The 17,539-nt window shown below is 37.0% G+C and overlaps 1 protein-coding gene and 1 pseudogene across 1 annotated transcript in view; one reads left to right on the top strand and one right to left on the bottom strand.

Annotated features, from left to right (window-relative positions):
- Window positions 1-17,539, top strand: part of MSRA (methionine sulfoxide reductase A) — a 379,272-nt gene that overhangs the window by 29,657 nt on the left and 332,076 nt on the right. The gene's annotated exons all lie outside the window — the stretch shown is intronic.
- Window positions 756-5,663, bottom strand: LOC106697437 (annotated as a pseudogene).

Here is a 17,539-nt window from a genome sequence, read left to right as displayed (position 1 = left end):
CAAGACAGCAGGCCAGAGGGAGCGGTGTTTCAGTGCAGCCAGGAATCCTGGAGTTGGCTGGGATAGAGGCAAGTCAAAACAGAGTAAGGCATTAGTAGGTACTGGATAGATTCCTGAAGCAGATTTATGGACAAGGCTTTATAGCTCATGTATTGTATTTCCTCTATGTAAGAGGCTTAAAGGGCTTTTGTAGGTTTACCTTGGGAAGTAATCATTCACAACCCTCAAAAATACTGGAGAAAGTGACTGCAACTTTATTTTTATTGAGATATAATTCTCATACCATAAAATTCACCATTTTACAGTATATGATCTAGCAGTTGTAGTATATTCACTAGGTTGTGCAACCATCACCACAAGTCCCGGAACATTTTCATCTCTAAAAAGAACCTGTAACCTGGGCATGTGCCTGGACCAGGGAATCGAACCTTGACCTCCTGGTTCATAGGTCGATGCTCAACCACTGAGCTACACTGGCCAGGCAATTTTTACTTTTCTTAATGATTGCCCTGGAGTTTGCAATACACATTGACAACTGATCAAAATCCACGTTCAAATAACACTATGTACCACTTCACAGGTAGTGTGAGTACCTAATAATAACAAAATAATCCTAATTTCTCCCTCTTGTCGCTTGTATCATCATTGTCATTCATTTCACTTATACTAGTATATAAGCATTCATAAGTTTATATACACACACCATACACACATAAAGCATATAATTGAGTACATTGCTGCTATTTTTTTTTTAAATCAGCACAGAAGTCTTTTTTATTTTTGTCCCACTTATCATGCCATGAATTCATAGGGAATGGGTTCCAGCAGCTCAGGCTCCTTTCCATTGGTCTCACAAAGCGTGCTTCTCTGGGTGGAGCAGGCTGCCGCTTCCGTTGAACCCAAGTACCTTTCTCTTTGGTTTCCTTCTTTTTCTGATCATTTTCCTTCACACGTTTCAGGAAGCTATCTCGGCTCTTAGAGAGCTTAATATGCTCAATATGCACATTAACTCTCTTGGCAAGAATCTTGCCCTTAACTTGCTTGTTCACAATAATGCCCACTGCATGCTGGGTGACATTGTAGACTTCCAGTGTTGCCATGGTAACATTTGTGGCGCATTCCTTTTTGAACACTGCCCATTCCCTTGATGTCCACAATATCACCTTTCTTGTAGATTCGCATGTTTGTGGCCAAAGGAACAACTCCATGTTTTCTAAAAGGCCTAGAGAACATATAGCGGGTGCCTCTCCTCTTTCCCTTTGTGTTAGTCTTTGGCAAATTATTGGAAGATGGTGGTTCTGGCCGAAAGGAAGCTTGCTGCTATTCTTTTGGACAAACTATTATCTGTTAGATCACTTAAAATAAAAAAGTAAAAACTTTTTAAAAATTAAATTTATTGGGGTGACATTGTTCAACATGATCATATAGGTTTTAGGTGTGGGTTTCTATGTTACAAGATCTGTATATTGCACTGTATTCCCATCACCCAAAGTCAACTCTTCTCCTGTCACCATATATTAGGACTTCCTTCTGCCCCCACCCCCTTCCCTCTGGCAACCACCACTCTGCTGTTAGTGTTCATGAGTTTCAGTTTTATATCCTACATATGAGTGAAATCATATGGTTCTTAGCTTTTTCTGTCTGACTTATTTCACTTAGCATAATATTCTCAAGGTCCATCCATGTTGTTGCAAATGGCAGTATTTCATCCTTCCTTATGGCTGAGTAGTATTCCATTGTGTATATGTTCCACTTCTTCTTTAGCCAGTCCTCTATCGCAGGATACTTTCGTTTCCATATCTTGCCCACGGTGAATAATGCTGCAATGAACACAGGGGTGTATATATATCTTTGTGAATACATGATTTCAAGTTTTTCAGGTATATGCCTAGAAGAGAGATTGCTGGGTTCTATGGTAGCTCTATTCTTAATTTAGAAAAATAAAAACTTTTTGTTTTACCTGTACTTATTCCTTCTTCAGTGCTCTTCCTTTCTTTATTCAGATTGAAGTTTCTAATCATGAAAAGATGTTGGGTTTTGTCAATTTTTCTCTCTCTTGCCCTAACCGGTTTGGCTCAGTGGATAGAGCATCGGCCTGCGGACTGAAAGGTCCCAGGTTTGATTCCAGTCAAGGGCATGTACCTTGGTTGCGGGCACATCCCCAGTAGGAGATGTGCAGGAGGCAGCTGATCGATGTTTCTCTCTCATCGATGTTTCTAACTCTCTATCCCTCTCCCTTCCTCTCTGTAAAAAATCAATAAAATATTTTTTAAAAAATAAAATTTTCTCTCTCTGTATATTGAGATGAAAAAGTGTTTTCTGTTCTTTATTCTATTAATATGGTATATTACATTGATTGTGTTTTATAGTATATGTTGAACCAACCTTGTATTCCTGGGATAAATCCCACTTGATCATGGTTTATAATCCTTTTTATATGTTTCTAGATTCAGGTTGGTAGTATTTTGTTTGGAATTTTTGCATCTATATTCACAAGGGATATTGGTTTGTAGTTTTGTTGCAATATCTTTGTCTGATTTCTTTATTGTTTTTCTATTCTCTATTTCATTTATTTTCAGTCTAGTCTTTATTATTTCTTCATTGGTTATTTAGGAGTGTTATTTGATTCTCATATATTTGTGATTATCCTAATTTTTTATGCTGGTATTGATTTCTACTTTTATTCCATCATGGTTGGAAAAATGCTTTGTATGATTTCAATGGTTTTAAATTTATTGAGGCTTGTTTTATGGGCTAACATATTGTCTGCCTGGAGAATGTTCTGTGTACCCTTGAGAATGTGTATTCAACTGTTGTTGTGTGGAGTATTTCATAGATGCCTGTTAGGTCTGTTTGCTTTATAGTGTTGTTTAAGTCTTCTATTTCCTTCCTCTTCTTCTTAGTTCTATTCATTATTGAAAGTAGAATTTTCAGGTCTCCAACTATTATTGGAAAACTATCTATTTGTAAGAATTGTCTTTTTCTTTCTTCAATTATTTCATTTTTTGCTTTATGTACTTGAGTCTCTTTTCTTATGTGTATATATGTTTATAATAGTTGTATCTTCTTGATGAATTGACTCTTTTATCATTATAAAATGTCCTTACTTGTCTTTAGTAACAATTTTTGTCTTAAAGTCTATTTTGTTTGATATTAGTGTAGCCATTCCAGCTTGCTTTTACTTTCAACCTATTTGTATCTTTAAATCTAATATATGTCTCTTGTATACAATATGTAGTTGGATAATTTATTTTTATCCATTCTGTGAATTGGATTTTAATTGAAGTCTTCAGTTCATATAAGTTTAATGTAAATATTGATAAGATTGGAGATACTCTTCCATTTTCTCTTTATATTTGTTTCTTTTTTGTTTGTTTGTTTTGGTTCCTTTGTTTTTCAATTACTGCATTCTTTTGTGTTAAATAAATATTTAAAAAAAATTTTCTATGGTAACATTTTAGTTCTCCCTCCCCTTTTTAAGTGGTTGCTCTGAGGATTACTGTTAACATCTTTATTTATAATAATCTAATTTAGATTAATACCAACTTAACTTCAATAGTATACAAAAACTTTGCTTCTATTTAGTGCTTTTCTATCCACCCTTTATCCTGCTGTCACATTTTACCTCTTCATAAACTGTATGCCCACCAACACAGATTTATAATTATTGCTTTATGCTATTGTCTTTCAAATCAGGTAGGAGAAAAAGAGTTACAAACAAAAATACATTTATGCTGGTTTTAATATTTGTGTTTATAGTTACTTTATTTATGCTCTTCATTTCTTCATGTGGGTTAGAGTTATTGTCTAATTTTCTGCTATTTTAGCCTGAAAGAGAAGTTCCTTTAGTATTTCTTGCAGGGCAGCTCTGCTAGCAATAAACTCTGTTTTTGTTTATTTGGATCTTAACGTCTCCTTGATTTTTGAGGGAGAATGTTGCTGACATAGAATTCTTAGATTTTTTTCTTTCTTTTAGTACTTTGAAAATGTTGTCCCACTCCCTTCCGGCCTCTATCATTTCCAGTGAGCAATCAGCTGTTAATCTTATCAAGGCTCCCTTGTACGTGAGGAGTCACTTCTCTCTTGCTGCTTTCAAGATTCTCTCTTTTTCTGTAGTTTTCAATAGTTTTATTATAAGTTGCAAACACTGTCATCCTGCCCACCTCTATTTGAAAGGATAGCGCAGGACTTTTGTTGCTTTAGTTCATCCCCTATATCTCTGTAGCATTTCTCTGATCTATCAAATTTATGATATAGTAATATGTGGTTTTGTTTTTTATCATATTTGATAGATTTAGAAAACTTTAGAGTAATATTTGTGTGATCCATGGCCATAATTCATTTACCTAAGAGATTTGTTGAGCACCTACATATCAAAAGTTCTATGCAAGACTTTCAGTTTCCTTAGATAAGTGACAGATGGTCCTGCCTGTGAGGCGACACATTTGCTTGGTAGAGGACACATACTCAGCTAACTACAATACAATTAGAATGAAGGTATGCTGAGTATAAACAGAGTATTTTTGGAGCGTAGAGGAGAAAGTCACTCATTTTTATATTTGACAGATAAGCAAACTGAGGATTATATAGATTAAGCAATTTGAGACTTTGAGGTTACATACATTAGAAAGACAGGGCCAAGGACGATAACCTGTTATTATGGTTCTTTTTATGAAACCATGGTGAGCATAGAATGTTGATATGCTGTATTTTAAAGCATCAAAGGTAAAAATGATTTTTAAAAATGAAATATTAGAAAGTGATTTGGCAAATATTGATGCTGTTGGTGCCAGGATTTGCGTATTGTACCACAGTTTCCTGTTTTCAAATGTATTAATTGACCCACAAAGGACAGGTACATATGTGAAGCACAGAATGGCTCTTTTGCTTCAAAAGATGTGCATGCTACAAATAAAAATAAACAGTATTTATACTTGACTAGTATGAATTTAGCAAACAAGTGACTATGTTGAAAATTGAGGTTCAAATATTAAAATATACTTAATTTTACTAAATCCATCCTAAGTATTTTCTTTTCATTTTAATTGATATTTATGCTTTGAAGAGAATTCCCCCCTTCACCTCATAAAATTTTGGAGATGTTGAGTTTATAAAATTAGAGTTTCCTTAATAATAGGAATTGATGATCAATCAGAACTATGCTCTTTTCCCATAGGGTAAAGCATTACTTACTTGAGCATAGAGTTTTAATTTTAATCTGGATGCCTCCTTTTCTATTCTCCCATGATTCTTTGCAGCGGGGCAAGAGAAAGCAAGTCTTATAAAAAGAAATACAGTATGTGGTGCTTATTAAAGTTACATACATCTCAGAGGAGAATTTTGATTTACTGCAGGTTGTGCATATGTTGCATATGGACATTTCTAGGGAACAGATTCCTTATTACTAAACAGCGAATGGCTTCTAGTACTCCATTATTGCTCCGGGAACATGTTAGTAATGATTATGAAAGGTAGGATACCATGAAATCTGTAAGGTGATTTGGCAGAAGTCGATGCTGTTGGTGCCAGGATTTCGGTACCGTACCACATTTTCCTGTTTTCAAATGTATTAATTGATCCGCAAAGGACATCTTTTGGAGACAAGCATTCAGACAGACTGGCACAGGCTGGACCTCCGCCAAGACTGCTCGGAAGGTTGCCATACTGGGAGCAAAGAGTGAGAGAGAGAAAGAGGGAGAGAGAGAGAGGCAGAGGGAGAGCTGAGGAAAGAAAAAAAGGCAAGACTTGGCACAGCTCAGTCAAATCAGCTTCTTTTGTCTGCTTTCTCGGCTTGAGCTTCAGGAAAGAAAATCGTCCTGGGGTACAGAAAAACTCAGAACTTTTTGGTTTTCAAACTTAGAAGGTTTTTTAAGTCTCTTGGGCTATTTGAAAGTGTTGGCACATTCAATGACGTTTGGTCACCAGTATTTAGGGAAATAAAAGCCTTTTTCAAAATGAAGCTTCCACAGTGTCCATGCATTTGGGAAATACTGTACTTGATTTTTTGCATGTATGACTATACCATGAAAGACAGGATTAATATAGAAGATGGCAAGGCAAATTTCTAATTAGAGAGAATATTAATTTTCTACAAAATAAAGTTTGTTCATCAATACAAACCTGCTTTCAAATCAAATCAGACATCCTTCGGAATGTGTTCAGAACGTAAGTTTTTAGACTTTATTTTATTTTTTCCCATTTATAGACATTCACTTTTCAAGGAGCCTTTCTAAGATTTTATGCAACCTAGCCAGGAAGTCAGAGTAAAAGTTGTTTTATCCATGTGTTTAAGAAAACGTTTTCTTAAAGCAACAGCTTTTATTTCTGCTGCTTCATGCTGTCCTAAACTACATCCCCCAGCAATGAGTGACAACACTGAAGACCAGAAAGGCAAGCTGAAGACACCCGACTTCGCTTGAAGGGCAAACAAGAAATGTGAGCTTGGTCATTATTTTTGTGTGTGTCTTTGCTCTGAACCAGTTTTTGGAGGTGGGTGGGGAGGTGGGTGGGGAGGTGTCTGTGTCTAAAAGATGTGTGCGATTAGGGAATTCTCATTGTGAGAAGGAAATGATAAAAGGTAATTTTTATGATGTTGGCAAAAATGGCTGGGAATGGTAGAGAATAGAAGTTTAAATCTTTTGGATAAGAAGTAGTGAGCTGTGATTGAAATACTTGGGGAAAAATTCCATTATTTTTAGTTCATTAGATTGTATAATTAAAACGATTACTACAGCTTGGCTCTCTCAAAATGTTTTAAGTAGAAGGAAAATCTAAAAAGTTCATCGATTTTCTTTTCACTATTACCCAGTATTTTATTTGCATTTATACTTTATATCTAATTTTTAACAATAAATGTTTCCTGATAGGCCTGGTTATGATTACATTGTGATAGTTCTGCTGTTAAAAATCAGCATTATTGTAGGATAGGTTAATTGTAAGGCACGTTTTTTTGTGGACCACCCTCTTTGTTATAAATATTCTATTTCTAAAGAAGAGAGTTTGAGTTGTAGTAGGTTATGATTTCCTGTAATATTATATTTCCTTTTTATTTTATATACTAAAAGAATACAGGAAAATCGTATACATTCACATAAGTACTAATCATTTTGGGCAATATAAAAGACTGCCCCAGGATCTATGCTTTTGTTTTGAGTATGCAATCATGGATTTGTTAATCCTTTCACAATTTTTGTTTTTGTTTTTGTTTATATTATTGCGCGCTTTGAGTAATGAAGTTCTGAAATGATTTTTATAGTATTATAATGATACACAGCAATGGCATTTAATATACAAGTACAGTAAAAATATATGTGAAAAGGTGTTTGCATAGTTAAGCTTAAGTATTTACTTCAACTTTTTTGCTAATCAACATTTTGATCTTCCATAAAATGAAATCACTAATGTTCATGTGTGTTGCCAACACAACGACCTTTGTTTTATAAGCTTCTTTATACACCACGTCGCTGATACTCCTAAGATGGACGCCAAAACATAAAAGACGTGCTGATAGGCACTGGAAAGGAGGTGTTTGCCTGGCCACTGTCTTCCTTTTGGAACTGATCACAGGATCATTCATGCCTGTACTAAAACCCAACAATATGTGAAACAAAAAGGAAGTTCAATAAATAAGTTAAATTACAGCTACATTTTAATACTGACCGTCTTATTACCGATTTTTATTTACTTTAATTTACTTCTTAAACAAGTTTGCTAAATATGCAACTTCTTTAGTCTGTTTAAGACCATTTGCCCTTAAAGTTGGAATTATTTGCTAGCTTATTTCCTAACTTCTTTGTAGCGAATTCAGTAAGAGCAAACTTATTTTATATCCAGACTATTTTATGTCTAATTATTTTCTTAACAGTATAATAAAAAGTAAGTGAATTTAAAAACACAGATGTCAGAACATACCTTTAGAAATATTTAATTTTTTTTTGTACTGGCAAAGCTACATGTATAGTGTTTATTGGACTTAAGATTTAATAATAAATATTAACTTTAATACCCAACAAAGTTTCTTACCAATATATTCTCTCTGGCCTACTGGTTACATAACTTAAAATGAAAAAGGTCCCATATTAAGATGCTCCTTGTTAACTGGGTATAACAGCCACTCTTTGTACAACCTTTTTTTAAAGGTATGTTCAAGAAATTGTGTTGATTACATTTTCAAGCATACATTTAGGTTTGACATAATGCATTCTTCTTTACTTTTAGACCTTTTATTTTACAAACACATTGACATAGGTTATTAATATTTCCATATTAGTATTAACATTTCACATTTTATTTTAAAGTATATAAATACTAGTGGTATGATTGTAGATGGACTCTATCTCAGCACGTTTTTGTGTGTATATTTTGAAGTAGAATTATTAAGACAGAAATGGATTAATAGTTAACTGCTACTTGATGCCTATTATTAAGTCTCATTTAGATGTATATACCTGAACATACGAACACACGATTCTGTAAACTAGTGCAAACCTCTCAGGAGGCCTTAGTCTATCATTTTATAATTATTCACTCATTTATTCATTTAAACAAATGTTTACTGAGTACCCATTTAAGTATGCTAATATTTTATTGATGAAGTTATTTTGGGTAACAGGGAAGGATGCCACATACATGATGGCAGATGGAATGGATTTAAAATAGATGTACAAAATCCTAGATAGAAAAGAGCACTATTATAATGAGATTTATTTCAATAGGTTAAAGCATGTTAACTTTTATTGCACAACATATGTATTATAGAATGTTATTATGAAAAATCAGGCAATTAGTTGTAGCCCTTATAGCTATAAGATTTTGTTAATCATTATTTAGGTTGCTGCATTTTATTGGCCAAAAAACTCCAGTAGTTCAAGTCTTCTGACAGATGTGTAAAATAAGCAATTCAAATGGTGTGAGGAAGAAATTACACAGGGAAGACTGAGCCACTGCTCACATTCTAGATTTTATATATGTCAAAGTAGGTGTCATTAAGCCTTCAAAGATATGGCTGTAATGTAAAAAACAACGGCCTGTTTATGAGGAATTTTTTCCTTTCCTTTGTTTACTTTTGTGAGTGAAAGGAAGAAGAGGCCAACCCCATACTTGTAAGCCAGCAAGCATGGCCCTCAGAAAGTAAGTTCGCTAGGGGTGGTGTATTTTAAGTGAACCAATCAGTTCACTTTCCGTAAACGCTAATGTTTTGTTTCTTTTCTTTTTTAGCTTTGTTCACTAACGTAAAGACTCATAGGCAAAATACAGCTCTTGACTCTAGATGTAAATGAGCACTTAACTTGTTTATTCCATTAACTTGTACTTTAATATAAAAAGAAAATATAGGTTCAGATCCTGAAGAGGAGATAAAAATCACATGAGCCAGGGAGATGAGCTTGGAAGCTGTTGTAGTGGCCAAGGCCCGTGTCAGGGCTGGTGATCAATGGTAATGAAGATGGAAAATGTTTCAGCTGTAGGTATGGATTGCTGAAGTAATTAAACAAATATCCCAGAAGGCCTGCTTTGTGCCAGGCACTATGCCAGATGTAGGGGATGTTAGGATATAATTTCTGCCCATAAGGAATTCATAGTATAACTGGGGGTTGCAGAAAGAAGGATAAGAATAACTGATAAATTACAGTTTACCTGATACCTCATTTAATCCTAGCAACAATGCCTGGCACAGGAACTGGTACATAATGGCCACCCCATAAAGCTTCTTTGAAGGAATAAACCAAGTTGTGAACCAGCTATTAACATCTTGGATCTTATTTAATTAAAAGAATTTTCCCCCTCATGGTTGAGAGACAAAAAGCATTGTGCTTGCTTTTATCTTGACTTTGTGTTGCTGGTTATGGGCTTAGATGGAGTGCAGAGTAGGGCCACATCTTTGTGACCAAATTAGAACCCCTCCAGGTAGCCACCGGAGACAATATAAAATAAAGACTTGAGCACCCATTCCCTCCCAGCTGGCTCTCCATTGTCTTGCATTCTCCCTTTCCCAGTTTCCCCAAAGGATTCCAGAACTGTGTCTTAGGCCTTGTGGTGTGGTCTAAAGCATGGAGCAGACCAACTGATTGTCCAGCAAGTTTAAAGTCTTTTTTATCAGCATAGGAAGAAGCTGAGGGGATTGAGAGAAGAGTAAAATAGGGAGAGGGAGAGAGGAAGTGAGGGAAAATTGTGGAGAGCTGAGGATACTGTCCCATAGCCGGCTTCAGTCCTAGTAATAACTTCACTGAGAGTGAAGATAAATGTGGGATGTCGTGGTTAGACTGGAATATCAGAACCAGCCAGCATTCAGAGTGTAATAAGGCATTATGTGGGATTGCTGAGACCAGTTTGTGTTGATCAGCATCTTTCTAGTCTTTTTCCAGAGGTGTTCTGAGAATCATTAGAGCAGTGGTTCTCAGCCTTCCTAATGCCGCGACTTTCATAACTGTAATTTTGCTACTGTTAGGAATCGTAATGTAAATATCTGATATGCAGGATGTATTTTCATTGTTACAAATTGAACATAATTAAAGCATAGTGATTAATCACAAAAACAATATGTAATTATATATGTGTTTTCCGATGGTCTTAGGCGACCCCTGTGAAAGGGTCGTTCGACCCCCCAAAGGGGTCGTGACCCACCGGTTGAGAACCGCTGCATTAGAGGGAGGGGCAGAGGCAGGATCATTGTATACAATTGTGTAGCAAGGAGGTGTTGGGGCTGAAATTCAGTCCCTACTTTCTTATTTAAGCCCTGTGCCTTGGTCTGCTAGAAGAGAGTAAAAAGTCACTATGGGTGTGAATGGTGGTCCTGGAGAGAGTGGGCATGGGGTGAATCTAGGCTTGGAATTGGAATAGTAGCAATGGAAGAAGGTCAAAGGGTCTGGGGCCAGGGAGGGGTAGAGTATGTGATCCTGGCATCCAGGCGGGCTTAGGAGGTGTTATTGGAAGAGTTCCAGAGAACAGGGTGAAACAGGGAGAGGTGAGTGTGTAGAAATTTTGGTAAAGTGAAAGAAAAGGTTCAGAGACTACTGAAGTTAGGAGTTTATTCTGAAACCTAACACATTGTGACAAATAGCACCACTGCAAGGCATGACTTAGTTTGGTCATTGGTTATGCTCAGGTCATATTATTTCTCTAAAAGCAACTGTAGAAAAGGAAAAAAGTTACCTGTTTGTGTTCTTTGTTCCACAATGTTACAAGAATGAACATTTTTTGTTTCATAGCTAAGAATCTCATCTCTTACTCCTAGGATGTGAAAAACATTTTGGTTTAGGTTTTGAAGAATTTGAACCTTCTGTAGTGATGCCATCCTTTTCATCTCCTATATCAATGCCTTTTATATCTCTTTTGCCGTTAGCCTCTGTAAGTTATTTTCTCTTACATGAAAATTGGTTCATATTGTGGTCAGAGGCTCAGGAGTGCTTTATTCTAGTGCTTTTGAAACAAATAGGCCTTACCATCATGGGGTAGATAGAATGGGATTCAGAGCTTCACCAACCTCAGTTTGAATTTTGACTCCATTTTTAACTTGTTAAACTTTTGTCAAGTAACATAATCCCAGTTCCCTCATGTAAAAAACAGAGATCATCCTATCTTCCTCAAAGGTCCTTGGGAGGAGAAATAAGGAAATATATGCAAAGCTCTTAGCATAGTGCCTGGTACATAGGTTAGTATTCAATAAATGGTAGATATTATTATTATTATTTTTTTTAAATATATTTTATTGATTTTCCACAGAGAGGAAGAGAGAGAGATAGAGAGTTAGAAACATCGATGAGAGAGAAACATCGATCAGCTGCCTCCTGCACATATCCCACGGGGGATGTGCCTGCAACCCAGGTACATGCCCTTGACCGGAATCGAACCTGGGACCCTTCAGCCCGCAGGCCGACGCTCTATCCACTGAGCCAAACCGGTTTCGGCAGTAGATATTATTTTTTAATTAAACATTAATAAAATAGTGGCAAAAATACATAACAAAAGTTACCATCTTAACCATTTATAAGTGTATAGTTCAATGGCAGTTATCACCATCATCCCTCCACAGAAATCTTTGTGCTGTCAGCACCATCATCACTATAATCCATCCACAGAAATCTTTTCATCTTGCCAACTTAAACTCTCTACCCATTAAACAACTTCCTATTCCCCTTCTCCCTAGTCTCTGGCAACCACTATTCTACTTTCTGTCTCTATGAATTAGACTATTCTCTGTACCTCATGTAAGTGGAATCATGTCCTCCAGTCCATCCATGTTGAAGTATGCATCAGAAGTTCCTTTTTTTTTAAGGCTGAATTGTATGTACCATCACATTTGGTTTACCTTTTTGTCTGTTCATGGATACTTGGGTTGTTTTCCCTTTTGGCTATTGCGGATAATGCTGCTTTGAGACGAGGATACAAATATCTGTATGAGTCTTTGCTTTCAGTTCTTTTGGGCCTTTGAGTCTTTGCTTTCAATTCTACTCAGAAGTAGAATTGCTGGATCAATAGGCAGTATTAGCACTCATAGCAGGTTACATTTTTTAAAAAACTTGTAAGCTAAAATTATATAAGTTGACTTTGACTTCTGGCATAGATAGTGGTAGAATAAATAGGAGGTCATAGACCTGATTAAGAGCTTGTTATGTCTATCTTTTTGTGGAAATAACTCAAACACCACATTTGTTATCTCAAATTATTTTATAGAATAGAGTTTTGCAAGTTAATTAGGGCAATAATCTAATCACTTATAAAATACTATTTATGTATTATCCTATATAATAAAAGGCTAATATGCAAATTGACCAAATGACGGAACAACCAGTGGAACGACTGGTCACTATGATGCGCATTGACCACCAGGGGGCAGACGCTCAACTCAGGAGCTGCCTCAGCCCGCAGCCCCTGACCCAACAAGCGAGTGCCGTGGCACCCTCCTCCCATCACCCTGCTGTCGCCTCCCGTAGAGGGAGGTGACCGGCAGTGGCGGTGGCGGTGGGACAGGATTGGCCTGGCCAGCAAGTGGGCAGTGCTGCCCCCCAATTGCCCCGCTGGTCACCTCCAAGGTGGGTGCCAGTGGGGGCCCCTTGATCGCCCCGCTGGTTGCCCCACAGAGGGTGATGACCAGCGGCGGCAGTGGGGGGTGGCTCTGGCGAGTGGGCAGCATCAGGCCAGCCAAGGTGGGTCCCCCCGATCGCCCTGCCGGTTGCCCCACAGATTGGCCCTGATTTGCTGGCCAGGCCTAGGGACCCTACCCGTGCATGAATTTCTTGCAGCGGGCCTCTAGTCTTATATAATAGTCACATTTCATTATAACACCAAGTGTCTTTTCTTTTTTAGCATTTTTACCATTTCTGGTTTGGAGTAATTTCTTTAGCTCTTCTTTTAGGGTAGGTCTAATGGCCACATGCCTCTTAGTTTTCCTTCATCTGAGAATGCCTAGATTTCCTTTTTTCCTGAAGGATATTTTTGCTGGATGTAGAATTCTGGGCTGACAGTTCTTTTTTTTTAGCATTTGAAAAATGTTGTGCCACTTCCTTCTGCCTCTGTGGTTTCTGATGAGAAACCTGCTGTTATTCAAATTGTTTTTTCCCTTTCTAGGTAAAATGTTTCTCTCTCACTAATTTCAAAATCTTTGTCTTTAGTTTTCAAAGAGTTTATGATGTATCTTGGCATGGATTTCTTTGGTTTTATTCTGGGATTCAGCTTCTTGAATATGTAGGTTTATGTCTTTTGCCAAATTTGCAAAGTGTTCAGCTGTAATTTGTGTACTTTTTTAGGCCTACCCCCTTTCTCCTTTCCTTCCAGAACTTGGATGACATGAATGATAGATCTTTTGTATAGTGCTACAGGTTCTTGACACTGATTATTTAAAATTTTTTCTTTATTGTTCAGATTGGTTAATTTCTATTGTTCCTATCTTCAGGTTTCTTGATTCTTTCCATTGTTGTCTTCTTTCTAGTTAGTGAGTTTTAATTTCAGCTATTGTATTTTTTCTGTTATTTCTTTGCTGAGACTTTATATTTTTTCATTTGTTTCATGTGTGTTCATAATTGGTTGTTGAGAATTTTTTATGATGAATGCTTTAAAACCTTTGTCAGATAATTCTAGCATCTGTGTCATCTTAGTGTTGTCATTAGCTGATTGTCTTTTCTCGTTCAAATTTAGCTTTTCCTTGTCCTTGACATGACAAGTGATTTTGATTATATCCTGGACATTTTGGTTATTATGTTATGAGACTCTGGATCTTATTTAAAATTTCTATCTTAATAGCCCTCCTCTGAGAACATACCAACATGGAAAAGGGGGGTACTCTCTCATTACTTCAAGGTGCCGGTGGAAGTCCAGGCTCCTTATTGGCCTTGATGTTACTGCTGGGTGGGGGTGAAGTTCAGGCTCCTTTTCAGCAGCACTGTTATTTTTAGTTTTGCAGTTAGTGAAATAACCTGAACACTTCCTGAGCTGTGTATTCCTTAAATTTATCTTGTACTGTTGGGTGTTACTTGTGTTTAACTATTTATTTAATGAGGAGAGTCAAATTCTCAAATTAGGGATTGAGCCCTCTCTAATCACTAGCTTTCCTAAGGCTAGTATATGTTTACCATTACCACATTGAAGAAAAGATTTTATGTGAAGAAACAAGATTATATTTTCTACTTTATTAGCTTAGAAAATTTGTTTTTAAAAGGAGATAAAAGCCTGGGCCAGGTTTCTGTTTTTCCCATTAATAACATGTAGGGCTAATGTTGCAGAGTATTTCATTTTAGTTTATCTATTCTCCTGTTGCTTTTTGCCTTGTGCTAACCATGCTATAATGGCCAACTTACACGTTTTCTATACATATATTGTGATCTCTAGGGGAATTACCTACAAATGGAGCTGAGTTACCAAATATGTCAACTTTACTCAACAATGCCAAATTATTCCTCAAAGCATCTGTACCAATTACCATCCCTGCACTATGGATGTGAAAGTTCTCATCAAAGTTCTCATTATCTCTGCATCTTCCACATCTTCACCAATACTTGGTAGTATTAGACTTTGAAAATGTTGTGAATCTGGTGGACAAGAAATATTTTGCTGATATTTTTATTTGTGTACCTGATTACTTAGTGAGATCCAGCATCGTTTTATATTGGCAACTTCGATTTCCTTTTCTGTATGTTGTCTATTCATACCCTTTGCACATTTTTCTTTTGGGTTGTCTTATTAATTTGTAGTATATTGTAAATACCAAGCCTTTATTATATGGATTGAAAATATCTTCTCAATATTTGGTTTGTTTTTCATTTTACTTGTAGCGATTTTTAAAATAAACTATGGTATGTGTTTGGTTGGAATGCTTCCAGTTTTCATTTTCAAAGATGATTTATTTTTGTGGTAATACTTATAATCCGTGCTTTTGGATGTGACAGAGAGGGTTAGTGGGACTAATATTTCTTTGAATGCACCAGAATCTCCCCCTTAATTAATATCTAGTGGATAAAGTTTTTTATTTTCCATATAGACTTTTGGTCAACTGAAATCTTTGTTAGATTCCTAGTTCCTGAGCCCTACTTACTGAATTAATGACTGCTGTTAAGTCTTATTTTATTTGCAGAGCCTCATACAGCATACCATTAACATGGGCACATTCCCAGTATGTCAGCAGTGTTACCAAAAAGGAATTCTTGGGCCCTTAGAAAGAATGTGCTGTTGATCTGATTACAGTGATTTCTATACAGTGAATAATCTCAGTGCAATAAGCACTTTCTCCTTTCCCTAACCAGTCGCCTTGCTAACAAAATAACTTAATTGAGAATTTCAAACTGTTGGGGCAAGTGGAATTGAGTTGTGGCTGAGGCTCCTTGTATATCTTTTGTTGTGCAATCAAGTAGCACTTATTCACCAACTTTCCTCAGCTGTCCCCCCTAAACAAAACCCACCTAATCTCCCAAATCATTTTGCAAAACAAAAGAACACACAGAAGGATACAGAAACCAGGAGGATTGGTGGCAGATGCTAGGTGTTGTGCATGCAGCCCTCCCTCTCCTTTCCCTGCTAGTTACTATTTATGTGTAACTGCTTTAATAATTATATGGTATCTATTTTAAAATGTGAGTGTGAAAGTATGCTCTCTCCACTATACTGATAGGAAACTGGGTTGTTCAGCCCATTTGGCACCACTGCCTCTCAGATGGCAGTTTGCCACGACCAAGGGTAAAGTTCTAGGTAGAAAGTCCTAACCAATGGAAGACTGGACTTGCAAATCCAAACCTATAGGGCAAGCCTCCTGGTCTGGATTTTGCGGATTTTCCCCTCTTAAGGGCAGTGGCCCCTGCTTCGCTCAGGGCATGTTTGTCTTACTATACTTGTTTGCTATTTAGTGCAGTGAATGAACCTCCCAACAGCATAGAAGTAAACTAGCTAAGTGTCTTCTCATTGGCTGAGCTTTATAATTCTTCCTTCTTCTACTTATTGAATTCTTCCCTGGAATTAGCATTTGGCACCAGATATTATCTCTGTACCACTCCTCCACTATTTAAACATTTTATGAAAAACTTTAATAAAGAATATGTGGCCCTAACCGGTTTGGCTCAGTGGATAGAGTGTCAGCCTGCGGACTGAAAGGTCCCAGGTTCGATTCTGGTCAAGGGCATTGTACTTTGGTTGTGGGCACACCCCCAGTAGGAGGTGTGCAAGAGGTAGCTGATCAATGTTTCTCTCTCATCGATGTTTCTAACTCTCTATCCCTCTCTCTTCCTCTCTGTAAAAAATCAATAAAAAATATATTAAAAAAAAAAGAATATGTGGAAATCTGTCATCTGTTTACAAACTGTTTTCTCTGTTACCTAAGTTACTGCAACTCTCTTTGTCTCTTCTCTTCTCTTCTCTTCTCTCTCTCTCTCTCTCTCTCTCTCTCTCTCGCTCTCGCTCTCACGCATGCGCGCGCGCGCGCGCACACACACACACACACACACACACACACACATTTCAGGTGAGAAAATTGAGGCTCAGAGAGATGAAGTGCCTGGCTTAATTGGTGACAACACTAGGGCTAAAATGAAGTCTTCTGCCTCCAAATACCTTGTTCATTCCATGATTTGGCATTTGTTCACTCTGTGATGGGTCATTGGGAGAAGAGCAAGTTGCTACTATTATAACAGTCCCTTCCATACACCACTTGGGACTGTGTACTTAGGTAAATCCTCGCCATTCATTCATTCATTCATTCAATCATTCAATCCATCATTTAAAAAAAGATCTGAGTGTCTGTGGGAGTTATGTGATGTGGATACAGTGATGGACAAAATATATAAACCCTCTGCCTTCATGGAGCTGATAGAATAATGGTGAAGAAAGGTCACAAACAAATAAATTCAAAGTGTAATGACATGTATGACAAGGGAAGAGGGTCCTGGCTTAAAAAGCTTCCTTTCACCCTAGTCAGTTTGCTCAGTGGTTAGAGCATCGGCCTGTGGACTGAAGGGTCCTGGGTTTGATTTCGGTCAAGGGCATATACCTTGATTTTGCAGGCTGGATCCCTGCCCTGCTTAGGAAATGTGCAGCCAATCGATGCGTCTCTCTCACATCAATG

The sequence above is a fragment of the Myotis lucifugus genome, unplaced genomic scaffold, assembly GCF_000147115.1.
Source record: "Myotis lucifugus unplaced genomic scaffold, Myoluc2.0 scaffold_1, whole genome shotgun sequence".
Taxonomy (NCBI): Eukaryota; Metazoa; Chordata; class Mammalia; order Chiroptera; family Vespertilionidae; genus Myotis; species Myotis lucifugus.
Note: the sequence above shows the minus strand (reverse complement) of the source record. Positions and strands in the feature narration are given on the sequence as shown.